Source organism: Pleurodeles waltl, chromosome 5, assembly GCF_031143425.1.
Source record: "Pleurodeles waltl isolate 20211129_DDA chromosome 5, aPleWal1.hap1.20221129, whole genome shotgun sequence".
NCBI classification, from domain to species: Eukaryota; Metazoa; Chordata; class Amphibia; order Caudata; family Salamandridae; genus Pleurodeles; species Pleurodeles waltl.
In genome coordinates this window covers 100,807,223-100,819,773 of record NC_090444.1, presented here as the reverse complement: position 1 = coordinate 100,819,773, position 12,551 = coordinate 100,807,223, and positions in this window count along the sequence as shown.

Genomic DNA, 12,551 nt, shown 5'->3' with positions numbered 1-12,551 from the left:
AGGCTGCAGACGCTCGCGCAGGAGCCCCAGCGCGCGTGCAGCTGTTTTATCTCTGTCCTCCTTGGGCCCTCCCGGAGCATCTCTAAACAAGACGTCCCTCTTCTGGACGTCTCAGGACAGGAGCCACTCTGTACTCGTCAGGCCCGGGTCTGCTGCGAGGACTTCCTGTCCAGAGATGAAAGGATATGCGCCTACACGCCGTCTCTGTTCCGAGTTGATCGGGTTATTCTCGGGGGAATTATGTGTTTTCAGATTTCTTACGCTATTAGAGCCAAAGGCTATGGATAAACATTGTTATGCGAACTTCTCTAGAGCTCCAGATATTTACCATGGTTACTTTACTGTATCAACAATAAAAATTGGAAAGTCTTTTCCACGTGGGACCTTGCTGCACTGATTTCTGTTCACATCATGCACACCTAGGTCAGATAAAAATAAGGTGAGAAAGAAGTGGTCATAACTATGTAAACATCGTCAAAGGCAATGATTTCCTGTGGCAAACTCTGCAGCTGGAGCCCTCAGGCAGAATTCCTTTTCACCAGTCCTTCTAGTCATCTTTGTCATGAGTTTCTAGACCATGCAGCTCCCCACCAGAGTGTTTTTGTGGGCCTGATGAAGACTCATTTTTAGATTTGTCCCCACCCTTGTCAGAAGACTTACCGGGCCAGATGTAGGAAACTTCCAAATTGCGACTTGCAATTTGCGAGTCCCAACGACTCGCAAATTGCAACTCACAATTTGGAATGCAGTACGGTGTCTCAGACACCGACTGCGACTCGCTATGGGGTCGCAATGACCCACCTCATGAATATTCATGAGGTGGGTCGCAAATTGCGGCCCCATAGCGAGTATAGGCACTCACAAACATGTAGGCCTGCTGTCGTCAGCAGACCTCCATGTTCGTGACCGCTTTCAATAAAGCAGTTTTTTTTTTTTTTAAGTGTAGCCCGTTTTCCTTAAAGGAAAACGAGCTGCACTTAAAAAAAAAAACGAAACCTTTAGTTTCGGTATTTTTTCAGGGCAGGGAGTGGTCCCTTGGACCACTCCCTGCTCTGAAAAAATAATTTTGGGTCTATTCACAAAGTGGAAGGGGTCCCATGGGGACCCCTTCCAATTTGCGAGTGGGTTACCATCCACTTGAAGTGGATGGTAACTGCGACTCCATTTGCGACCGCGTGCGTGTCGCAAATAGGAAGGGAACACCCCTTCCTATTTGCGAGTCGGAAATGCATTTTGCGAGTCGGTTCCGACTCGCAAAATGCATTTCTGCATAGGAAACTCCGGTTTGCGACTCGCAAACGGCAATTTTTGCCGTTTGCGAGTCGCAAACTGTTTCCTACATCTGGCCCTTCATCCTTCTTCTTGCCATCCTTGTCACCCCCTGTATGAACTTTTCTGTTCACTCTTGTTCTGACCCATTTGTCTGCCTTCTTTCCCAATTCTTGGGGAGAGGTCAGATCTGAGTCCACTAGATATTGGTGTAACAAGTCAGACACACAGTTATTCAGAATAATGCTCTCTCAGAATTAGATTGTACAGGCTTCCATAGTCAGAAACTCTACTGCCATGTAACCACCCCTCCAAGGCCTTCACTGAACAGTCAACAAAGTCTATCCAGTCTCGGGAGGACTCTTTTCTGGTGTCTCTGAACTTAATCCTGTATTGTTCAGTGGTTAAGCCAAATCCATCCAAGAGTGCATCCTTCAAAACTGCAAAATTATTGGCATCACTTTCTCTAACAGTAAGGAGCCTATCCCTACCCTTTCCACTAAAGATAGCCATAGGATAGCAGCCCACTGCCTTTGAGGGACCCTCTGTACCATACAGGCCCTCTCAAGTACAGCAAACCACTTGTTAATGTCATCCCCCTCCTTGTAAGGGGGAACTATCTTGTGCAGATTCCTGGAATCATGCTCTCTCACAGGATTACTATCAGGAATACTGCTGCTGCCACCATGGAGTCCAAACCCCAACCTCTGTCTCTCCTCCAGGTCTAGGGATTCCCTGTTTAGAGCCAGCTGTTGCTGTTTAAGCTTCAGCCTGGTCTCTTCCACTCTCAACTTGTTGAGTTCCCTTTCTAACATGTTGTCTTCAGGGTGGGTGGGTTGGGAATGCTTGGACACAGAAGATATATTGGAATTAACAGAGGGAGACCTGTCCCTAACAGCTTGCACTCTAACAACCTGGCCTTCAGAAACAAAAACATCCCTACAATGATGGGAGCCTCTATTGCTACCAACATTGCTAGGTGGTCTGCTAAGGGGCAGATTTGGAAGAGAACCCTGTACACCTTCCTCAACGGGCTCCCCTGAGTCAGAGTGTGAGCTATCTACTAACTTCTCAGATGAAGTGCCACCCTGGGACTTATCATTCTCAATGAGCATATTAGACAGAAATTCTCTAGAAGGGTTCTTTCCTACCACTAAACCTCTATCAATGCAGAGACTCCTTAGGCTCTTGAAAATTAAATTGTCATAAGTTGTGTTGACTAATTTAAGAGCAGTACCTACTTCAGACATGATAGAAGGAGGTTTAGAGACAGATAGAAGAGAGAAAAAGTTTCAGGACTTTTTAAAGAACAGGGAAAAAAAAACTTTTTCAAACTTTTAGAAAGTTTAGAAGTACTTTTCAGCACTTAGCAGATAGTGTAAGAGGAGAAAAGCAAAACTTTTTGGTTAGGTATACATACACTGAACTTGTTTTGTATATTTTTCTCTTATGAAAAGTACAAAATGACAAAGTGGTAAGTAGTTACAAGTACTTATCCCACCGCTGCACAACCAATGTAGGAGGCTGGCCTGGCTTGTAGTGGGTACCAGAGGTACTTACACCTTGTGCCAGGTCCAGTTATCCCTTATTAGTGTAGAAGAGGTGTTTCTAGCAGCTTAGGCTGATAGAAGGTAGCTATAGCAGAGCAGCTTAGGCCGAGCTAGGAGACATGCAAAGCTTCTACTATACCACTGGTGTCATATGCACAATATCATAAGAAAACACAATACACAGATATACAAAAAATAAAGGTACTTTATTTTTATGACAATATGCCAAAAGTATCTCAGTGAGTACCCTCAGTATGAGGATGACAAATATACACAAGATATATGTACACAATACCAAAAATATGCAGTAATAGCAAAAGGAAGTAATACAAGCAGTGTAAAGTTACAATAGATTGCAATAGGAGCACATAGGTATAGGGGCAACACAAACCATATACTCCAAAAGTGGAATGCGAACCACGAATGGACCCCAAACCTATGTGAGCTTGTAGAGGGTTGCTGGGACTGTAAGAAAACAGTGAGGGTTAGAAAAATAGCCCACCCCAAGACCATGTAAGGTAGGTGTAAAGTGCACCTACAACCCCCAGAGAGCACAGAAGTCGTGATAGGGGGATTCTGCAAGGAAGACCAACACCAGCAATGCAACAACAGTGGATTTCCAGACCTGAGTACCTGTAAGACAAGGGGACCAAGTCTAAGAGTCGCGACAGTGTCGAGAGTGGGCAGGAGCCCAGGAAATGCCAGCTGAGGGTGCAAGGAAGCTGCCACCAGATGGAAGAAGCTTGGTGTATTGCAAGAACGAAGAGGACTAGGAACTTCCGCTTCGGAGGATGGATGTCCCACGTCGTGAAGAAGCTTGCAGAGGTGTTTCCACACAGAAAGACTGCAAACAAGCCTTGCTAGCTGCAAGGGTCACGGTTAGGGTTTTTGGATGCTGCTGTGGCCCAGGAGGGACCAGGATGTAGCCACTTGGATAAGGAGACAGAGAGGGCACCCAGCAAGTCAGGGAGCCCTCACAGAAGCAGGCAGCACCCGCAGAAGTACCGGAACAGGCACTTAGAAGAGGAGTGAACCGGAGTCCACCCGAAGTCAGAAAAGGGAGTCCCACGACGCCGGAGGACAACTCAGAAGGTTGTGCACTGCAGGTTAGAGGGTCGGGGACCCAGGCTTGGCTGTGCACAAAGGAAATCCTGGAAGAGTGCACAGGAGCCGGAGCAGCTGCAAATCACGCGATACCCAGCAATGCAGTCTAGCGTGGGGAGGCAAGGACTTACCTCCACCAAACTTGGACTGAAGAGTCACTGAACTGTGGGATTCACTTGGACAGAATTGCTGAGTTCCAGGGACCACCCTCGTCATGCTGAGAGGGGACCCAGAGGACCGGTGATACAGTCTTTTGTTGCCTGTGGTCGCAGGGGGAAGATTCCGTCGACCCACAGGAGATTTCTTCAGAGCTCCTGGTGCAAGAAGGAGGCAGGGCTACCCCCAGAGCATGCACCACCAGGAAACAGGCAAGAAAGCCGGCAGGATGAAGCGATACAAGGTTGCAGTAGTCGTCTTTGCTACTTTGTTGCGGTTTTGCAGGCGTCCTGAGCAGTCAGTGGTCGATCCTTTGGCAGAAGGTGAAGAGGGAGATGCAGAGGAACTCTGGTGAGCTCTTGCATTCGGTATCTGAAGAATTCCCCAAAGCAGAGACCCTAAATAGCCAGAAAAGGAGGTTTGGCTTCCTAGGAAGGAGGATAGGCTAGTAAGAAAGGTAAGAGCCTATCAGAAGGAGTCTCTGACGTCACCTGCTGGCCCTGGCCACTCAGAGCAGTCCAGTGTGCCAGCACACCTCTGAATCCAAGATGGCAGAGGTCTGGAGCACGCTGGAGGAGCTCTGGACACCTCCCCTTTCCTTTGTCCAGTTTCGCGCCAGAGCAGGGCTGGGGGATCCCTGAACCGGTGTAGACTGGCGTATGCAGAGATGGGCACCATCTGTGCCCATCAAAGCATTTCCAGAGGCTGGGGGAGGCTACTCCTCCCCAGCCCTGACACCTATTTCCAAGGGGAGAGGGTGTAACACCCTCTCTCTGAGGAAGTCCTTTGTTCTGCCTTCCTGGGCCAGGCCTGGCTGGACCTCAGGAGGGCAGAAACCTGTCTGAGAGGTTGGCAGCAGCTGCAGTGAAAACCCCGGAAAGGCAGTTTGGCAGTACCCGGGTTCTGTGCTAGAGACCCGGGGGATCATGGAATTGTCCCCCCAATGCCAGAGTGGCAGTGGGGGGACAATACCATGATCCTAGACATATTACATGGCCATGTTCGGAGTTACCATTGTGACGCTGTACATAGGTAGTGACCTATGTACAGTGCACACGTGTAATGGTGTCCCAGTGACACATAGACTAAAACAACATATATATAGTGAAATATGGGGGTAACATGCCAGGCAAGATGGTACTTTCCTACACTGGTTGATTGATTCATAGAAGTTTCTGAGCACCTAAATGTTGCATGAAACCATCTGCTAAGTTGTGCATTTCTCAGGCTCCGTGATGTGTGAAACTCATGACGTTTAGGAAAAAAAAAGGAAATAAGATTGGCAATGCCTATAGGTCTGGTCTGTAACAAAAAGCTACACTTCAGTCACTGGCACGTTTAGGGATTTAGGGACAGATTCACGAGAAGTGGCGCTGCATCCAATGCAGCACCACTTTTCTTGCGCCCTTTAGCGCCTCCCTAACGCCATTCTGTGTACACCGTATTTAAGATACGGCGCACCATGGCGGTAGTTAGGGAACTAGCGTCAAAAGGTTAGATGCTAGTTTGGTGCTTTGCAGGATTAGCGTAAAAAATGTTGATGCTACTCCTGCAAAGCACATTGAGACCCATTATAAATAATGGTGTGCCGCCTTCTAATGCCTGCTCTGTGCAGGCATTAAAAATGCTGCAAAAATGGCACAAATAAATCTTTTTGTTTTCTTTGCACCATTTGTTTTGGCCACCCTAATGGGGGAACACACCTCTTGCATACATAGGGCCTGATTCTGACTATGGCGGGCGGCGGAGGCCGCCCGCCATAGTCCCGCCGACAAATGACCGCACCGCGGTCAAAAGACCGCGGCGGCCATTCTTACATTTCCGCTGGGCCGGCGGGCGCTCTCCAAAAGAGCGCCCGCCGGCCCAGCGGAAGTGCCCCTGCAACGAGGATGCCGGCTCCGAATGGAGCCGGCGGAGTTGCAGGGGTGCGACGGGTGCAGTGGCACCCGTCGCGTATTTCAGTGTCTGAATGGCAGACACTGAAATACTTTGTGGGGCCCTCTTATGGGGGCCCCGCGGCACCCCCTACCGCCATCCTGTTCCTGGCGGGAGACCCGCCAGGAACAGGATGGCGGTAGGGGGTGTCAGAATCCCCATGGCGGCGGAGCGCGCTCCGCCGCCATGGAGGATTCTCCCGAGCAGCGGAAAGTCGGCGGGAGACCGCCGACTTTCCGTTTCTGACCGCGGCTGAACCGCCGCGGTCAGAATGCTCGACGGGGCACCGCCAGCCTGTTGGCGGTGCTTCCGTGGTCGGTGACCCTGGCGGTCACCGACCGCCAGGGTCAGAATGACCCCCATAATGTCTGATGCAGGCATAATGTAGCGCAAGGGGTTGCAAAGCTGCACAATGTATGCATTGCACCACTTTGTAAATATGGTACAGTGATTTTTAAAGCCTAACGCCACAATAGCGTAAAAAAAATGACGCTAATGTGGAGCTAGAGCTTCTTAAATGTGGGCCTTAGGGGCTTACTTACAAGGCCCATGTGCCGCTGGTGCGTCATTTTTTCCCATATAAAAAGTGACACAGTGGCGGGGCAAGGGGGTTGTAAATAAGCCCCTTAGTATCGCTTCATACATTCACTCTGTCACTCACCCTTGTACTCGCGCATCCATTGAACCACCCATTGACTCATTCTGACATTCACTCATTCATCTAGCCACAATAAGATGCATATACAGACTCAGCAATTATATTTAAGATAAATTAAAAGAATAAAAGTAGAGTAAAAGGTACAATGACACTGCCAAAAGGTGGCAGACCTTTGCTTTCAATAAAGACTAAGGGGGTTATTCCAACTTTGGAGGAGGTGGTAATCTGTCCCAAATGTGACAGATTTACCACCAGCCGTATTACGAGTTCCATAGGATATAATGGACTCGTAATACGGCTGGTGGTATATCCGTCACTTTACCGTCACTTTTGGGACGGATTACCACTTCCTCCAAAGTTGGAATAACCCCCTAAGTAAAAAATTAAACATAGCAGTGGATAGCATATAAGTAAAAAAATAGGAATAGCAGTGGACAACCATATTCGAATGGTACTCTGTGTGGTGCATCATTCATTAAAATTGAACCATGACCTCCATAGTTTGACGAACCACGTAGGCCACCTTGGAATGGTAAGACAATGAAACACCATGCATAATGCCATTCCAAGATGGCCACTCAGTGAACATGATATTCGGCGGCCATGTTTGAACAGTATTATGTTCATGTTTTAAATCCAATGGGAATATATTTTTGTAAACAATCTTAAGACACAATATGCATGTCACGTGATATTTTAGTTTTGCTATGCGGGCACCATATCCAATGAACAATACCATTAGAAGATGGTGTGAGATTTGCATCGACCTTTGCACAGGCTCCAACAGGGCATTGCTTAGTTCATCCTCTTTTCACCTCCACCAATGATCATGAGTGTCGGTGGTAGCAGTGGAGCTGGGAGAATAGGATAAGAGTGAAAACAGAGACACATGACTCCAACACTTCTTTGTCTCTCAGTGTGATCAGTGAAGTCTGCAGAAAGTAGCGAGTTGCAATTAAACAAAGAAATATCCCTTGTGTTCTGCCTTTCAGTGAATTGTAAACTGATATACCTGAATGCTATACTTGTGTAACTTACGCTCTGCAGTTAGACATGAAACTGAAAATTCAGGAAATCTGATCATAGAAACAAAGAGTATCTCCTCAATTACTCATCTATGCGTATAGATATCTCTATGCTTTTTACAGCTACCGCAAACGTTGTTGCTATGTACTCTCTAGAGAAGATGAGTATAGTCTCTATTGGCAACCTGTAAGCTGGAAAGATAACTGATATCATTCGCATCTGTTTATACCTAAAGCTAACAGTGATATGTTCCTACTGAAACCTCTAACACGTTTGTCTTGGACGCCTGAACAGATCAATATGTATCATTAAGCTTTCAGAATGATTGTCCTTCAACAACACAACTTAGATTAGTCACTACTTATTCCTAGTAGATTAATACCAGTTTCAATAGTTTGAAAACAGTTCAAGTACAGAGTTCGATTCCTCAACAATACAGCTTTAGTGTTCCTTGCACCCCATTTGCAAGAGTTCAAAAAGAGTTCTAGCTCATAGTTCATTACTATGAGTTGAAATTGTTCACTGCCATCCTGATTAATGCCCCAGTTTAAATAGTTCAATATTAGTTCAAATTCAAAGTTAAATTTCATGAACAACACAGATTTGGGATCCTTCTCAGTGATACAAACAATCTGCAACAGCCAGCTGGTCTCAGCAAAGGGAAATCTGGAATCAAGTGTCAGCTGCAGCAACTTTGTGGAAAGATTACCTAGCAAAGATGCGGTCAACCCTGCAAAAGTTGTACCCAGTAATCCAAAATGGCTACCAACTCTGGAACATGCAGGAGTTTGGCTTGCTTGGAATCATAGCCCATTTTTAGAGAGTCTTGTCTGCGGTCTGTCCTCCATTAAATATGGAAAACAAGCCCACTCATTTTCAGTGGAATTTGCACAAGTAATCAATTGAGATGTCCCTATCAGGGTTCTAAAGCCAGTGGCTGAAGTGACTGACCTATTTGCTCCATGCACAGCCTTCTTCCTACGCTTATAGGCACCTGCATACAGGCTTGAACACAGTGCTATAACAAGACACCCTTAAAAGCATATTGGCTTCATTATATGCTTTTCACAATACATAATTGAGGCCTACTGATTTTGTCATAACCTTCCCTAATTGTTGTCTTAAAAGGCATATGGCATCTCACATAACTTTCCCCACTGGCTTTTTACCGTATCCAGCTCTAGCCTCCTGTGTTAAGCACAGGTTTTCTCACAAGGCCACCATCAGGCATGCAATTATACAATTTCAAATACGTACAAAATTTCATTTGGAAAAAAAAATGCAATCCCTCCTATTCTGGTGTTTGTCAAAAGGTGTAGCCAACAGCAAAACCCTATCATAGAAATCTGTAAGACTTCTAAGAAAATAACGGTATACAGAGAATTACGTAGTGCAATACCAATCCATGCTTAAATGCCTAATGGTTTTAAGATATGCTTTTCACAAAACATAATTCGGGCCAACTGCTTTTGTCAAAACTTTTTATTATTAACAGATCATTCCTATGGCGTCTGGCATACTCTTTTCCAATGAACCAGTAGGGCCAACAGTTTTTATCAGTGGCTTATCTCCACAATCCACTCAAGCCTGATTTAGTAGGCATAGATTTTCCCACAAGGAAACCAAAAGACATACAGCCTATAAAACTACAAATATGTACACAATCATATTGGACAAAACAATATGCAGAGTGTATTCCTCAGAGTATTCCTCTGAGATTTTCTTTACCGGGACGAACCAGCAAATCAGGCCGGGTCGCGGTTGAGGCAAGCCGGCTAGAGTTGCCGCAGCGGGTCAGTCCCTCTATGGAGCTTTTTTTTAAGCAGGGGACTCTGGTTAGCAATTTTTCACCTGTAGCAAACAGGGAGTCCCTCCTTGAACCAGTTGAAGCCAGGCAAAGTCCTTCTTGTGGTGAAGCCCAAGTGTGCAGCTGGTGCAGTCCTTCTGAGTGCAGGTTCCAGGTGCAGGACAGGGGTCCAGCAGGGCAGTCCTTCTTCTCCTTTGGTTCTTCCTTGTTGGAATCTGATGAGGATCTGAGGTGTGGGTGCAGGTCTGCCAGTTTTATCCTTGCTCCTGGGTGAAAAACAGGGGGGTCCTGATTCTCCAATCAGGTGCAGGGTCCTTCCCCCTGTGATGACTACTTCCTGGGAAGTGAGGCAAAAATCAATCCCAGGAGGCAACATTCTTCAAAAATCCATCATGGCTGAATCTGATATTTGGAGGTTATATCTGGCTGAGCCCACCCACTGGTGTGGCTTAAAAATCATAAACACACCCCTCTCCTAATCTAATCAAGGGGGCACCTAGTTGTCTGGGGTTGCAGGATGTGGGGGTGTTGCTGGTTGCTCCAAATGTCCTTCTCTGCCTTTGAAGACCAGTTTGGCAGCCCTCCCCCTTCCTGCTTCACCATCTGCTGAGGGGAGATCTCCTCCCACAGGCACATCTCTTTGTGTGGAGTCAGGTCACTTCACACCTCATCAAGGCAGCCTGACCAGGCTGCCAGAGGCTGGCCAATCAGAGCACAGCAGCAAAAACACTGCAGGGCTGACGGTGGCAACTTTTCAGGTAAAGTTTAAAACTCTTTACCTGAACAAGTTATATTAAATCCAACAACTGGAAGTTGTGGGATTTATTATAACAATTAATTTGATACCAATCTCCTGGTATCTGTTACTTAAGGGGACTTTAAAAATTAAAATAAAGTCTCCCCATTCTAGCCTATGAAGGCCATTTACTACAATGAGGGAAAAACGAATTTGGCTGTTTTTACCTCACCAGGGCTTATAAAACTATTTTTATAAAGTCCCTGCTTATAGTTACATGGCACCCAGCCCTAGGGGCACATAGGGCACACCTTAGGGGTGACTTATATGTAAAAATAAGGTAGTTTAAGACTTTGGCACTACTTTTAATTCCAAAGTCGAATTTGCAAATAACTTTAATTTAAAAGCAGCCAGCAAGGCAGGCCTGCCTTTAAAATGACACTGGGCACCTCAGCAGTGCACCTATGGGTGCACTACCTATGCTGTGGTCCCTAAACCTACATGCCCAACCATATACCAGGGACTTATAGGTAGGTTAACTTAGCCAATTATAATTAGCCTAATTTGCATATTGATTTTACACAGAGCACAGGCCCTGGGACTGGTTAGCAGTACCCAGGGCACCATCAGAGTCAGGAAAACACCAGCAAAAAGTGGAAAATGGGGGCAAAAAGTTAGGGGGCCTCTGCAATCAGCCCTGTTTTCTCACACACATCAATAACACTCAATCACACACCCTTCCAAGCAATACGTACTGTGTAAGGGGTATGTAATGTGTTTCTCTGCAGGTCAAACATCATGAGACACATAGCATGATGATGATGACTCGCATGAAGGTGACATGGAATCATTGAGGCACTACCAACATCTCACATCACTCCTGGGGTGACATTGCCCGCTAGCAATAAGGAAGTGGACTGTGCTAAGAACACATATTGATGTGACAATATTGTAAAGTGCACATTGCTACACATACGGATTGAGACAATTACACATATACACAACAGATGTACGGGCATATGGACCTTCTGAGACTTAAACCTTCACCCCCACAACTAAGTTAGCCAGGTTACCTGGACCAGGTTCAGTAGTGTAGGTACACGTTGCACGTGAGCCAACTCGGTAAGGGCACAAAAATAGGTTTGCATAGAATGTGTCACACAAGGGATATTTGTGCATTGTCAATTGTGAACACTTCAGTGCGGCAAACGTATGGAGATGTGTTGTACATTGTCACCTAGCTAAATCAAAGGGCCTCACTGTTGTTTTTCACATGCTATTACATATGTTGAATTGGATGGGATGTTCAGGCCACATAGTGCAACCGTGTTACCACCACAGTGGAATCGATTCTGTGTGTGGAAGTATCATGTCACCTCCAGTGAAGGCACATGGACACTTCTTTCACATGACATAATGCATGGGAGATACACAATGAACTGCAAGTTTACAAATATACTGCTGATATCCGGTCAATCAGCCAAACACCAGTTTAGATAAATAAACAACCCAATGCTGAAAGAACATCCTCGAAGCCTAGGATCCCACACAATAACACAAACACAGATGAGTTACAGACGACACAAGATAACAACTGCCATGCAAAGTGATAATCAAGGTGCAAGCAACATCCAAATATTTACACTAATTTTCTCTTTCAGCTGATCAGGGTCATGGGATCCAGCCATGGATCATGACCCCATTTGCAAACCCAAGCACAGCAGCAGAGCGTACCTATAATGAGGCACATCGGAGGACACGCACCATAGTAGAGAGCACTTTTGGCATCCTGAAGTCAAGATTCAGGTGTTTCGACATCACCGGAGGCAGCCTCTTATATTCACCTGAAATGGTCTGCAAGATCATTTTGACCTGTGCCATCCTGCACAACATTTGTGTAAGGAGGAACATTCCCCTCTATGAACCAGACCCACAAATGCCTGAAGAGGAGGAAGAGGAGGATGCTGTTCATCAACATGAGGGGGACCATCCAAACACTGACAACACATTATACAAAACTTCTTTTAACTCTAGTCACCATCACCACTTTTTTTACCACATGTCATTAAACACCTCACTTCATCACTCAATCATGGTCTGGGTAATTACTTATGCATCACATGATCCCTAGGAATCATAATCAGAGTTTAGCCTCATGGAGCATTGCAGAAATACAGATTAAGATACTGAAAAAGACACATCACATTTGATGGGTATGAATGTATAGCCAACATCACAAACAGTGGAAATTACATATGTCCTGTCTATTTCACATGTGAAGGGAAAAATCAGAGGACCACAGCTATGACA